This window comes from Mustela nivalis (assembly GCF_964662115.1).
Source record: "Mustela nivalis genome assembly, chromosome: 11".
Taxonomy (NCBI): domain Eukaryota; kingdom Metazoa; phylum Chordata; class Mammalia; order Carnivora; family Mustelidae; genus Mustela; species Mustela nivalis.
This window is the reverse complement of record NC_139030.1, coordinates 89,367,040-89,377,386: the sequence shown is the minus strand read 5'-3', so window position 1 is coordinate 89,377,386 and position 10,347 is coordinate 89,367,040.

Sequence of the window (10,347 nt, the reverse complement as noted above, 5' to 3'; positions counted from 1 at the left end):
ATAGCAAAAGACTCATTTTCTATTCATGGCTTCAGCAAGCTGCATTTCCTATTTCTGACTTGTCTTCTTAATTAAAAGAAAAAATAAAACTCTCTAATAAAATACTGATAAAGTGTCATTCTTGTGAAAGACAAGAAGTGTCACTCAAGGGGAATCAAAAAATGCTTAGTGAATATCATGGTGAATACTAAGTCATCCCATCCTAAAAATGAGTCCCAGGTGCCCTTCCAAAAAATACTTGATCATGTACAGAGCAAACAATGGTTGCGTCTTCTCCCAAGCAGGTGAGGTAGACTTGTAGAAGTATGTTCTGGCATGGAAAAGCCCAATCGTGTTCAGGTTTTTACCAACACATTCCTCCTGCACAGGTCACAGGTATGACTCACCGAGAACAATGCCTGTGAAATCTTTACTTTCTATTTTACTTCTTTACTTTTTTGACTCTTCTAGAGCTCAAGCCCCTTGAGGGTTGTAGCCATGTCTTATTCACCTTAGTTGTTCCAAGTAAGCAGCACAGCTTGATACCCAGTAGTTTCCCAATAAAAATCCAATGAATCACTGTAAAAATTTGTTAGTAAATCAGTATCAGACTCTGAACCTCTTTTGAAAATGTAAAACCCAATCTTTTTTTTTTTTTTTTTTAAACAAAACTCAGCATGCCTGGGTGGTTCAGTGGGTTAAGCCTCTGCCTTCGGCTCTGGTCATGGTCTCAGGGTCCTGGGATCGAGTTCCACATCAGACTCTCTGCTCAGCGGGGAGCCTGCTTCCCCTCCCCCCGCCCGCCTGCCTCTTTTCCTAAGTGTAATCTCTGTCAAATAAGTAAAATCTTTTAAAATTAAAAAAAAAAAAAAGACAAAACTCATATGTGCAACTGCTAGTGAATCTTTGCACAGCATTTTGCACCTGGGTGGCTCACTGGGTTAAAGCCTCTGCCTTCAGCTCAGGTCATGATCCCAGGGTCCTGGGATCGAGCCCCACATCGGGCGCTCTGCTCATCAAGGAGCCTGCTTCCCTTCCTCTCTCTGCCTGCCTCTCTGTCTACTTGTGATCTCTGTGAAATAAATAAATAAAATCTTTGAAAATAAATAAATTAATAAGAGGATACCTTCTGAAAGTCAATTGCCTACTCTTTGTGCTTCTGTCACATATCTGCAAAAGAAGGGTCAATAGGAAAGAAAAATCTTTAGATTTCATTTATTTTTAAGAATGTATTAATTCCCTTTTAAAATAAACATCACACTTGCTAATTATTACTTCTACTGTCCAGAAAAATAGTCTGAACTTACTACCAGGTATCAGACTTTAGCTCTCACAGGGCAAGGAAATGATTATTACAATGAGAATAGTGATATTACTGCACCTGCATCATCTTCTACTTCAAGTTCCACATGCCTCAGCTTTAAAAATGTAGGTCTTGGGAAATCAGACACATTATATATATTACACGGTCACATTTACACACACACACACACACACACACACATTCTGCACTGCATTAGGTACCTGAATCGAAAATATAGTTTCACAAGGAAATTTTCAACAATAAATGGTGCCAAGAAGTGCCTTGCAACTGTGGTAAGTACAGACATAAAAATAACCTAGAGGGGTGCCTGGGTGGCTCAGTGGGTTAAAGCCTCTGCTTTCGGCTCAGGTCATGATCCCAGGGTCCTGGATCGAGCCCCACGTCGGGCTCTCTGCTCAGCGGGGAGCCTGCTTCCTCCGTTCTTTCTGTCTGCCTCTCTGCCTACTTGTGATCTCTGTCTGTCAAATAAATAAATCTTAAAAAAAAAAAAAAAAAAAAAAACCTAGAAAGCATTTTCAAATACATTTCTCCTTTCTACACCTTCCCTATCTTGAAGTCTTTCCTTTTTGTTATTTTTGTTATTGTTGTTGTTCCTCCTCCTTTAACTCCCAACTGGGAGGACATGGTCTGCCAGTTGAGAATCATTTCTGTACTGAGCCACAATTATTGACTGGAATATGTCCTAAACTCCTGGCATGCTGTGGGGACAGCAACAAACATATAAAGGTCACCTACATTTTTAAGACATGGTTCAGTTTGGTGATGAATACAGCCTAGCTGATAAACCAACTTCACCAACTGATGTGGCTGCCTGAAACCAAAGTTGAAAAACATTTTAAGACCCTTTTTGGATTCAGAAACAGATGTAGTAATTAGGAAGGTCTGTTGAGGTAGAAGTAGGGGCTGCAACATATTTGGGATAGATGCCATCTCCCCTTCTAGATGTCATAGGCCAGTCCACTAAGTTCATTCAAGGTAAAGATCACAGGCTCCTTTAACAGCAAACACTTCAATTTACTTGAAGGAGTAATTAGGTTGGGAGGCAGTTTGGCAGGAAGAAAGGAACACATGTGCTTCATCTGGGCCCTGCTAACAATGAGCTATATGATCTAGTTTCTGGGCCAGTTTCCTCATCTTAACACAAGCAAAGTGATCTCTGAGGTTTCTACCAAAAGGTCTAAGATTCCTTTTTTCCTTTTTCTTTTTCTTTCTGTAGTTTCTAACCCATGAGAGCAGGAGTGTTTAAAACTTACATTGAAATCTCATCAACTCATGAAAATCACAGCAATCAATTAAGGTTCATTTTCTAATATTTGTACTTTAAGCATAACCAGAGGCCTTAATTTAAATGGGTAGGGTGTGCCCTGCATTTTGTAGAGATGGTAATGACAGATGGTGACTTAGTTTGACATTTTAAAGAAAACTTCCTCCTTCCCCCAGGAACAAAACTTATCATAACAATATTTATACAGATTTATCTATGATTGAAACATTCCAAATATGAAAGAGCAGGGATTTAGTTAAATTAGTATACATCTTGTTGATAGGCTACCATACCATTATTGGAAATTATACACGAGAATGTTTAATTATACGGGAAAATATGGGAAGTAAAAGTATATTTGGGGTTTAATCCTTTAGGTATAAAAGCTACATGTGTATGAGCTTGAGGAGGAAAAAAAAAAAAAAAAAGACAAGAATGTTTTTTCTGGGTTATAGACTAACTCTAGATGTCCAAAGCCAAAGTAAGTGAATAAAGGGTTACATATCTCTAGTGTGGAAGCCAAAGCAGTCCTGGTATCCAAAATAAATGTATGCATAGGATGAAGCCTAAAAAAAAAAAAAAAAAAGTTAGCTGAATGGGTAGGAGAGGCCACACAGATGGAGACACTTCACTCAGTGATGGAGAGAGAAGTGAAGAGGTGAAAAATTAGTCAGAAAGGCTGGGTCCTAGTTGTTTAAGACTAAACCCAGCATAAGAAGAGAAATAATAAAGATTAGAGTAGAAATCAATGAAACAGAAATGAAAAGAAGAGTAGAACAGATCAACAAAACTAGGAGCTAGTTCTGTGAAAGAATAAATAAGATTGATTAACTCTTGGACAGACTTAACAAAAAGAAGAGAAAAAGGACCCAAATTAATAAACTTATGTATGAAAGAGATCAAAATGAACACCAAAGAAATACAATTAGAAGAACATATTATGAGCAACTATATGCCAACAAATTAGGCGATGTGGAAGGAATGGATGAATCCCTAGAGAAGTATAAGTACCAAAACTGAAACAGGTAGAAACTGAAAACCTAAACAGACCTATAACCAGTAAGGTAATTGAAGCAGTCTTCAAAAATTTCCCAACAAACAAGAGTCCAGGGCCAGATGGATTCTTAGGGAAATTCTACCAAATACTTAAAGAAGAACTAATACCTATTCTTCTGAAGTTGTCTCAAATAATAGAAATGGAAGAAAATCTTCCAAACTATTTCTATGGGGCCAGTATTACCTTGATCTCAAAACTAAGCAAAGACCCTACCAAAAAGGAGAATTATAGACCAATATCCCTAATGAACATGGCTGCAAAAATCCTCACCAAGATACTAGCTAACAGGATTCAACAATACATGAGAAAGATTATTCACCATGACCAAGTAGGATTTATTCCTGGGCTGCAAGGGTGGTTCAAAATCCCTAAATCAATCAGTGAGATACACTACATAAATAAGAGAAAGGACTAGAACCCTATGATCCTGTCAAGAGAGCAGAAAAATCATTTAACAAAGTACAGCATCCGTTCTTGATCAAAACCCTTTACAGTGTAGGGATAGAGGGTACATACCTCAATATCATAAAAGCCATATATGAAAAGCCCACAGCAAATATCATTCTCAACGGGGGAAAACTGAGAGCTTGTCCCCTAAGGTCAGGAACAGGTCATGGATGTCCACGCTCACCACTGCTATTCAACATAGTACTAGAAGTCTTAGCCTCAGCAATCAGACAACAAATAAAAGTCATCAGAATTGGCAAAGAAGTCACACTCTCACTCTTTGCAGATGACATTATACTCTATGTGGAAAACCCAAAGGACTCCACCCCCAAATTGCTAGAACTCATACAGGAATTCAGCAAAGTGGCAGGATATAAAATCGACACACAGAAAGTGGTTGCATTCCTATACACTAACAATGAGACTGAAGAAAGAGAAATTAAGGAGTCAGCCCCATTTACGACCATATCCCAAACCAAAAGATACAGAAAAGGCAAAGGATCTGTACTCAGAAAACTATAGGACACCCATGAAAGAAATTAAGGAAGACACAAAGAAATGAAATAACATTCCATGCTCATGGATTGGAAGAACAAATATTGTTAAAATATCTATGCTACTTAGAGCAATCTATAGACACAATGCAATTCCCATCAAAATACTACCAACTTTTTCACAGAGCTGGAACAAATCATCCAAAAATTTGTATGGGATCAGAAAGGACGCGGAAGAGCCAAAGGAATGTTGAAAAACCAAACAAACAAAGCTGATGGCATCACAATTCCAGACTTCAAGCTCTGTTACAAAGCTGTAATCATCAAGACAGTATGGTACTGGCACAAAAAACAGAAACTTAGATCAATGGAACAGACCTGAAATACTGGAAATGGACCCTTAACTCCATGGTCAACGAATCTTTGACAAGGAGGGAAAAATAGCCAATGGAAAATAGACAGTCTCTTCAACAAATGGTGCTGGGAATTTTGGACAGCCACATGCTGAGGAATGAAACTGGCATCTCCTTACACCACACACAAAAATAGACTCAAAATGGATGAAAGACCTAAATGTGAGACAGGAATCCATCAAAATACTAGAGGAGAGCACAGGCAGCAATGTCTTTGACCTTGGCATCAAGAATTTCTTGCTAATTCTAGGAACAGAAAATCAACCACATTCTGGAAAATAGGACATGCAGAGAAGTGAATCCAAAGCCATGGGAACACAGACTGCAGGGGCAGAGACCAGCTCCTGGCAAGCAGTTGAGCAGCAGAGCACAAAATCATAATTCTTAGAAGTTTGCTCCAGTGAGGGATGTAGCTCCAGAGGCTAAAACAGGGTGGAGCCCTCACAGCAACAATGTAGTCTCAGGACCCATGAGGACACAAAAAGACCAGGGGTGTCTGAGGGTGGCAGACCTTCCAGGTATCAGAGCAGGGAAGCTGGCTGGAAAGACAGAGCCGAACTATGGGCTCTCAGTTTGGGATTGCCTTAAACTGTGATCCAAGGCACAATCAGACCACTGCTCTTTGAGCAGGGACTCCACAAGCCACAGATCTGGAGACTCCCTTCCTTCCTCCTCCGGGAGGAGAGGCATGGGAGTGGACAGCAGGAATCTGCTGGGCTTGGAGATGCCAAAGGGACCATGTACCAGAGATAGAAGTGCTCAGTCACAGGATGGGTGAGCTCAGAGTGCGTCCAGAGACCAGGGAGTTGGGAGGGGTTGACTGCTTTTTTCTGAACACGCATTGAGGAGTGGAGGCCCAAGCTCTTGGCTCCTACAGGGCCAGAAATTGGAAGGCCACCATTTTTATTCTCATCCTCTGAAGCTCTGTGGAAAGCATTCAGGGAACAGAAAGCTACCTAGAGTGAACTGGAGCAGATTACTTAGACTGGCCCGTGGCAAGGGCGGTGCAATTCCACCTTGGGCAAAGACATTTCAGAAGCACTGCAAACAGGTCTCCTCCTCTAGAAGATCAGCAAGAACATCGGGCCAAGACCAGGTTCATGGATCAATGAGAACTGCAAAACTCCAGAGCTAGGGGAAAGCAAAACATAGATTTCATGACTTTTTCCTCATGATCCTTTAGTCTTTCAAAGTTGAATTTTTTAATTTTATTTTTCCTTATTCTATTTTTTTAATATTGCCTCTTTCCTATTTTAACATCTTTTAACTATTTATCTTATCAATACCTTTTTAAAAATCTTTTAAATTTTTCATTGTTATAGTCATCTTTATCCTTTCATTGTATTTAACCTTATTTCTTGTATACATATAGGGTTTCTTCTCTTATAAATTTGGGATACAATTTCTTATAATAGATCAAAATACACCCTAAATCTAGCATATAGATTTGTTCTAGCCTCCAGCCTGATCATTCTTTCCTCTTTCTTTCTTTTACAACCAACTTCTTATCAATTCCTTTTTTAGAATCTTTTTTAATTTTCATCATTACATTCATATTCCATCACTTCATCAAGTCTACCCTTATTTTTGTATATGTTTTTTCATTGTTTAAAATCTGGGGAAATAGTTTCTTCTAACAGAGAAAAATATACCCCAAATCAAGTGTATATAAATTATTATAATATTAACTATATATTATATATAATTATTATATATAAATTACATATTATACTATATATGATATATATGTATAAATATATTTTTTCTTTTTCTTTTTCTTTTTTCCCCCTTACCTCTCTCCCTAGTTCCAGGTCTCTACTGATTTCGTTAGTGTATATTTTTCTGGGGTCATTGGTAACTTTTAGTATTTTGTTCTCTCATTCATCTATTCCTACCTGGATAAAATGACAAGGTGGAAAAAAGAACAAGGGGCAGTACCAATGGCTAGGGACCTAATCAATACAGACATTAGTAATACGTCAGAACTAGAGTTCAGAATGATGATTATCAAGGTGCTAGCTGGGCTAATAAAAAGCATGGAAGATATTAGAGAATCCCTTTCTGGAGAAATAAAATCACTTTCTAGACAAATGAAAGAACTAAAATCTAACCAAGTTGAAATAAAAAAAGCTACTAATGAGATGCAATAAAAAATAGAGGCTCTTACTGCTAGAATAAATGAGACAGAGAAGAGAATTAGTGATACAGAAGACAAAATGACAGAGAATAAAGAAGCTAAGTAAAAGAGACATAAACAACTACTGGACTACAAGGGGAGAATTCGAGAGATAAGTGATACTATAAAATGAAAAAATATTAGAATAATTGGGATCCCAGAAAAAGAAAAAAGAGAGAGAGGAAGGTATACTGGAGCAAATGATAGCAGAAAACTTCCCTAATTTGGCAAAGGGAAAAGGCATAAAAATGCAGGAGGCACAGAAAACCCCCCTCAAAAACAATAAAAATAGGTCCATACCATGTCATGTAACAGTAAAACTTACAAGTCTCACTGACAAAGAGAAAATCCTGAAAGCAGCTCAGAACAATAGGTCTGTAACACACAGCAGTAGAAATTTAGATTGGCAACAGACCTTTCTACAGAGATGTGGTAGGGCAGAAAGGGCTGGCATGATATATTCAGAGCACTAAATGAGAAAAACATGCAGCCAAAAATACTATATCCAACTAGGCTGTCACTGAAAAATGGAAGGAGAAATAAAAAGCTCCCAGAACAAACAAAAATTAAAAGAAATTGCAAACACCAAACCAGCCCTACAGGAAATACTGAAAGGGGTCCTCTAAACAAAGAGAGAGCCTAAAAGAAACAGACCAGAAATGAACAGAGACAATATACAGAGTTAACAGTCACCTAACAGGCAATAAAATGGCACTAAACTCATCTTTTTCAATAGTTATCCTGAATATAACTGGGCTAAGTGCCCCAATCAGAAGAAACCAGGTATCAGAATGGATTTAAAAGAGAAAACAAAACCCATTGATATGCTGTCTGCCAGAGAGTCACTTTAGACCCAAAGACACCTCCAGATTTAAAGTGAGGAGGTGGAAAACAATTTACCATGTTAATGGACATCAAAAGAAAGCTGGGGTGGCAATTCTTATATCAGATAAACTAGATTTTAAGCCAAAGACTATAATTAGAGATTAGGAAGGACACTGTATCATACTTAAAGGGTCTGTCCAACAAGAAGATCTAACAATCTTAAATATCTATGCCCCAATATGAGAGCAGCCAATTACATAAACCAATTAATAACAATATCAAAGAAACACACATTGACAATAATACAATAATAGTATGGGACTTTAACACCGCCTTCACTGAAATGGACAGGTCATCCAAACAAAAAATCAACAAGGAATTAAAGACCTTAAATGACACACTGGACCAGAAGGATATCACAGATATATTCAGAACATTCCACCCCAAAGCAACAGAATACACATTCTTCTCTAGTGCACATGGAACATTTTCCAGAATAGATCATATCCTGGGTCACAAATCAGGTCTCAATTGATACCAGAAGATTGGGATCCTCCTACCATATTTTCATACACAATGCTCTGAAACTAGAACTCAATCACAAGAGGAAAGCTGGAAATAACTCAAGTGCATGGAGGCTAAAGAGCATCCTATTAAAGAATGAATGGGGGGTGCCTGGGTGGCTCAGTGGGTTAAAGCCTCTGCCTTCAGCTCAGGTTGTGATCCCAGGGTCCTGGGATCATGCCCCACATTGGGCTCTCTGCTCAGCAGGGAGCCTGCTTCCCTTCCTCTCTCTCTGTGCCTGCCTCTCTGCCTACTTGTGATCTCTGTCAAATAAATAAATAAAATCTTAAAAAAAAAAAAAAGAATGAATGGTTCAACCAGGAAGTTAAAGAATTTAAAAAATTCATGGAAACAAATGAAAATGAAAACGCAACTGCTCAAAATCTTTGGGACACAGCAAAGGCAGTCCTGAGAGGAAAGTATATAGTGATACAAGCCTTTCTCAAGCAACAAGAAAGGTCTTAAGTACACAACCTAACCCTATACTTAAAGGAACTGGAGAAAAAACAGCATTTCGTTACTTTTATTTCATCATTTTATGAGGCCAGCATTACCTTGATCCCAAAACCAGACAAAGAGCCTATAGAAAAGGAGAATTACACACCAATATCTTTGAAGAATGCAGATGCAAAAATTCTCACCAAAAGACTCGCCAATAGGGTCCAGCAGTACATTAAAAGGATTAGTCACCACAAACAAGTGGGATTTATTCCTGGGTTACAAGGTTGTTTCAACACCCAAAAATCAATCAATGTGATACAATACATTAATAAAAGAAAGAACAAGAACCATATGATACTCTCAATAGATGATGAAAAAGCATTTGACAATGTACAGCATCCTTTCTTCAAAGTGTAGGCATAGAGAGTACATACCTCAATATCATCAAAGCCATCTGTGAAAAACCCACAGCAAATATCATTCTCAATGGGGAAAAACTGAGAGCTTTTCCCCTAAGGTCAGGAACTTGGCAGGGATGTCCACTATCACCATTGTTATTCAACATAGTATTAGAGGTCCTAGCCTCAGCAATCAGACAACAACAAAAAAGGCATCCAAATCGGCAAAGAAATCATTAATTCTCACTCTTCACAGACGATATGATACTTTATGTAGAAAACCCAAAAGACTCCACTCCAAAAGTGTCAGGATATAAAATCAATCCACAGAAATCAGTTACATTATGAACAGCAAGTCAGAAGAAAGAGAAATGAAGGAGTCAATCCCATTTACCATTGCACCCAAAACCATAAGATACCTAGGAATAAACCTAACCAAAGAGGCAAAGAATCTGTACTCAGAAAACTATAGAAAGAAACTATAGAAAGAAATTGAGGAAGACACAAAGAAATGGAAAAATGTTCCATGCTCACAGATTGGATGAACAAATATTGTGAAATGTCTATGCTACCTAAAGCAACGTAAATGTTTAACCGACAGAGCCACCCAAGCGCACCCCTCCGTCTTTGTTTTAATAGTTTTTTAAAGAACTTAGTTTTCATTTATAATGTGCTCATACATGAAGTGCACAACTTGTAGTTCAAACAAAATAGTGGCTTACAGTTATTAAATAAAATAAGCACCACTTCCCACCATTTTGTGTTCTGGTTAGAGAATACACATTTGTGGCTGTCATGAGGTCCACGAACCTTCAGATCACAACGGACTTTTTCTGCCCCAACCCAAGGAAGTAATTACAGCTAATGTGCGATGGGACCACCCCTCCCTGCATTTTCTTATTCCCACAGAAACATCAAACCTCGAAAAAGATAATCTTCACCTGTGCAGAGGTCACTTAATCACC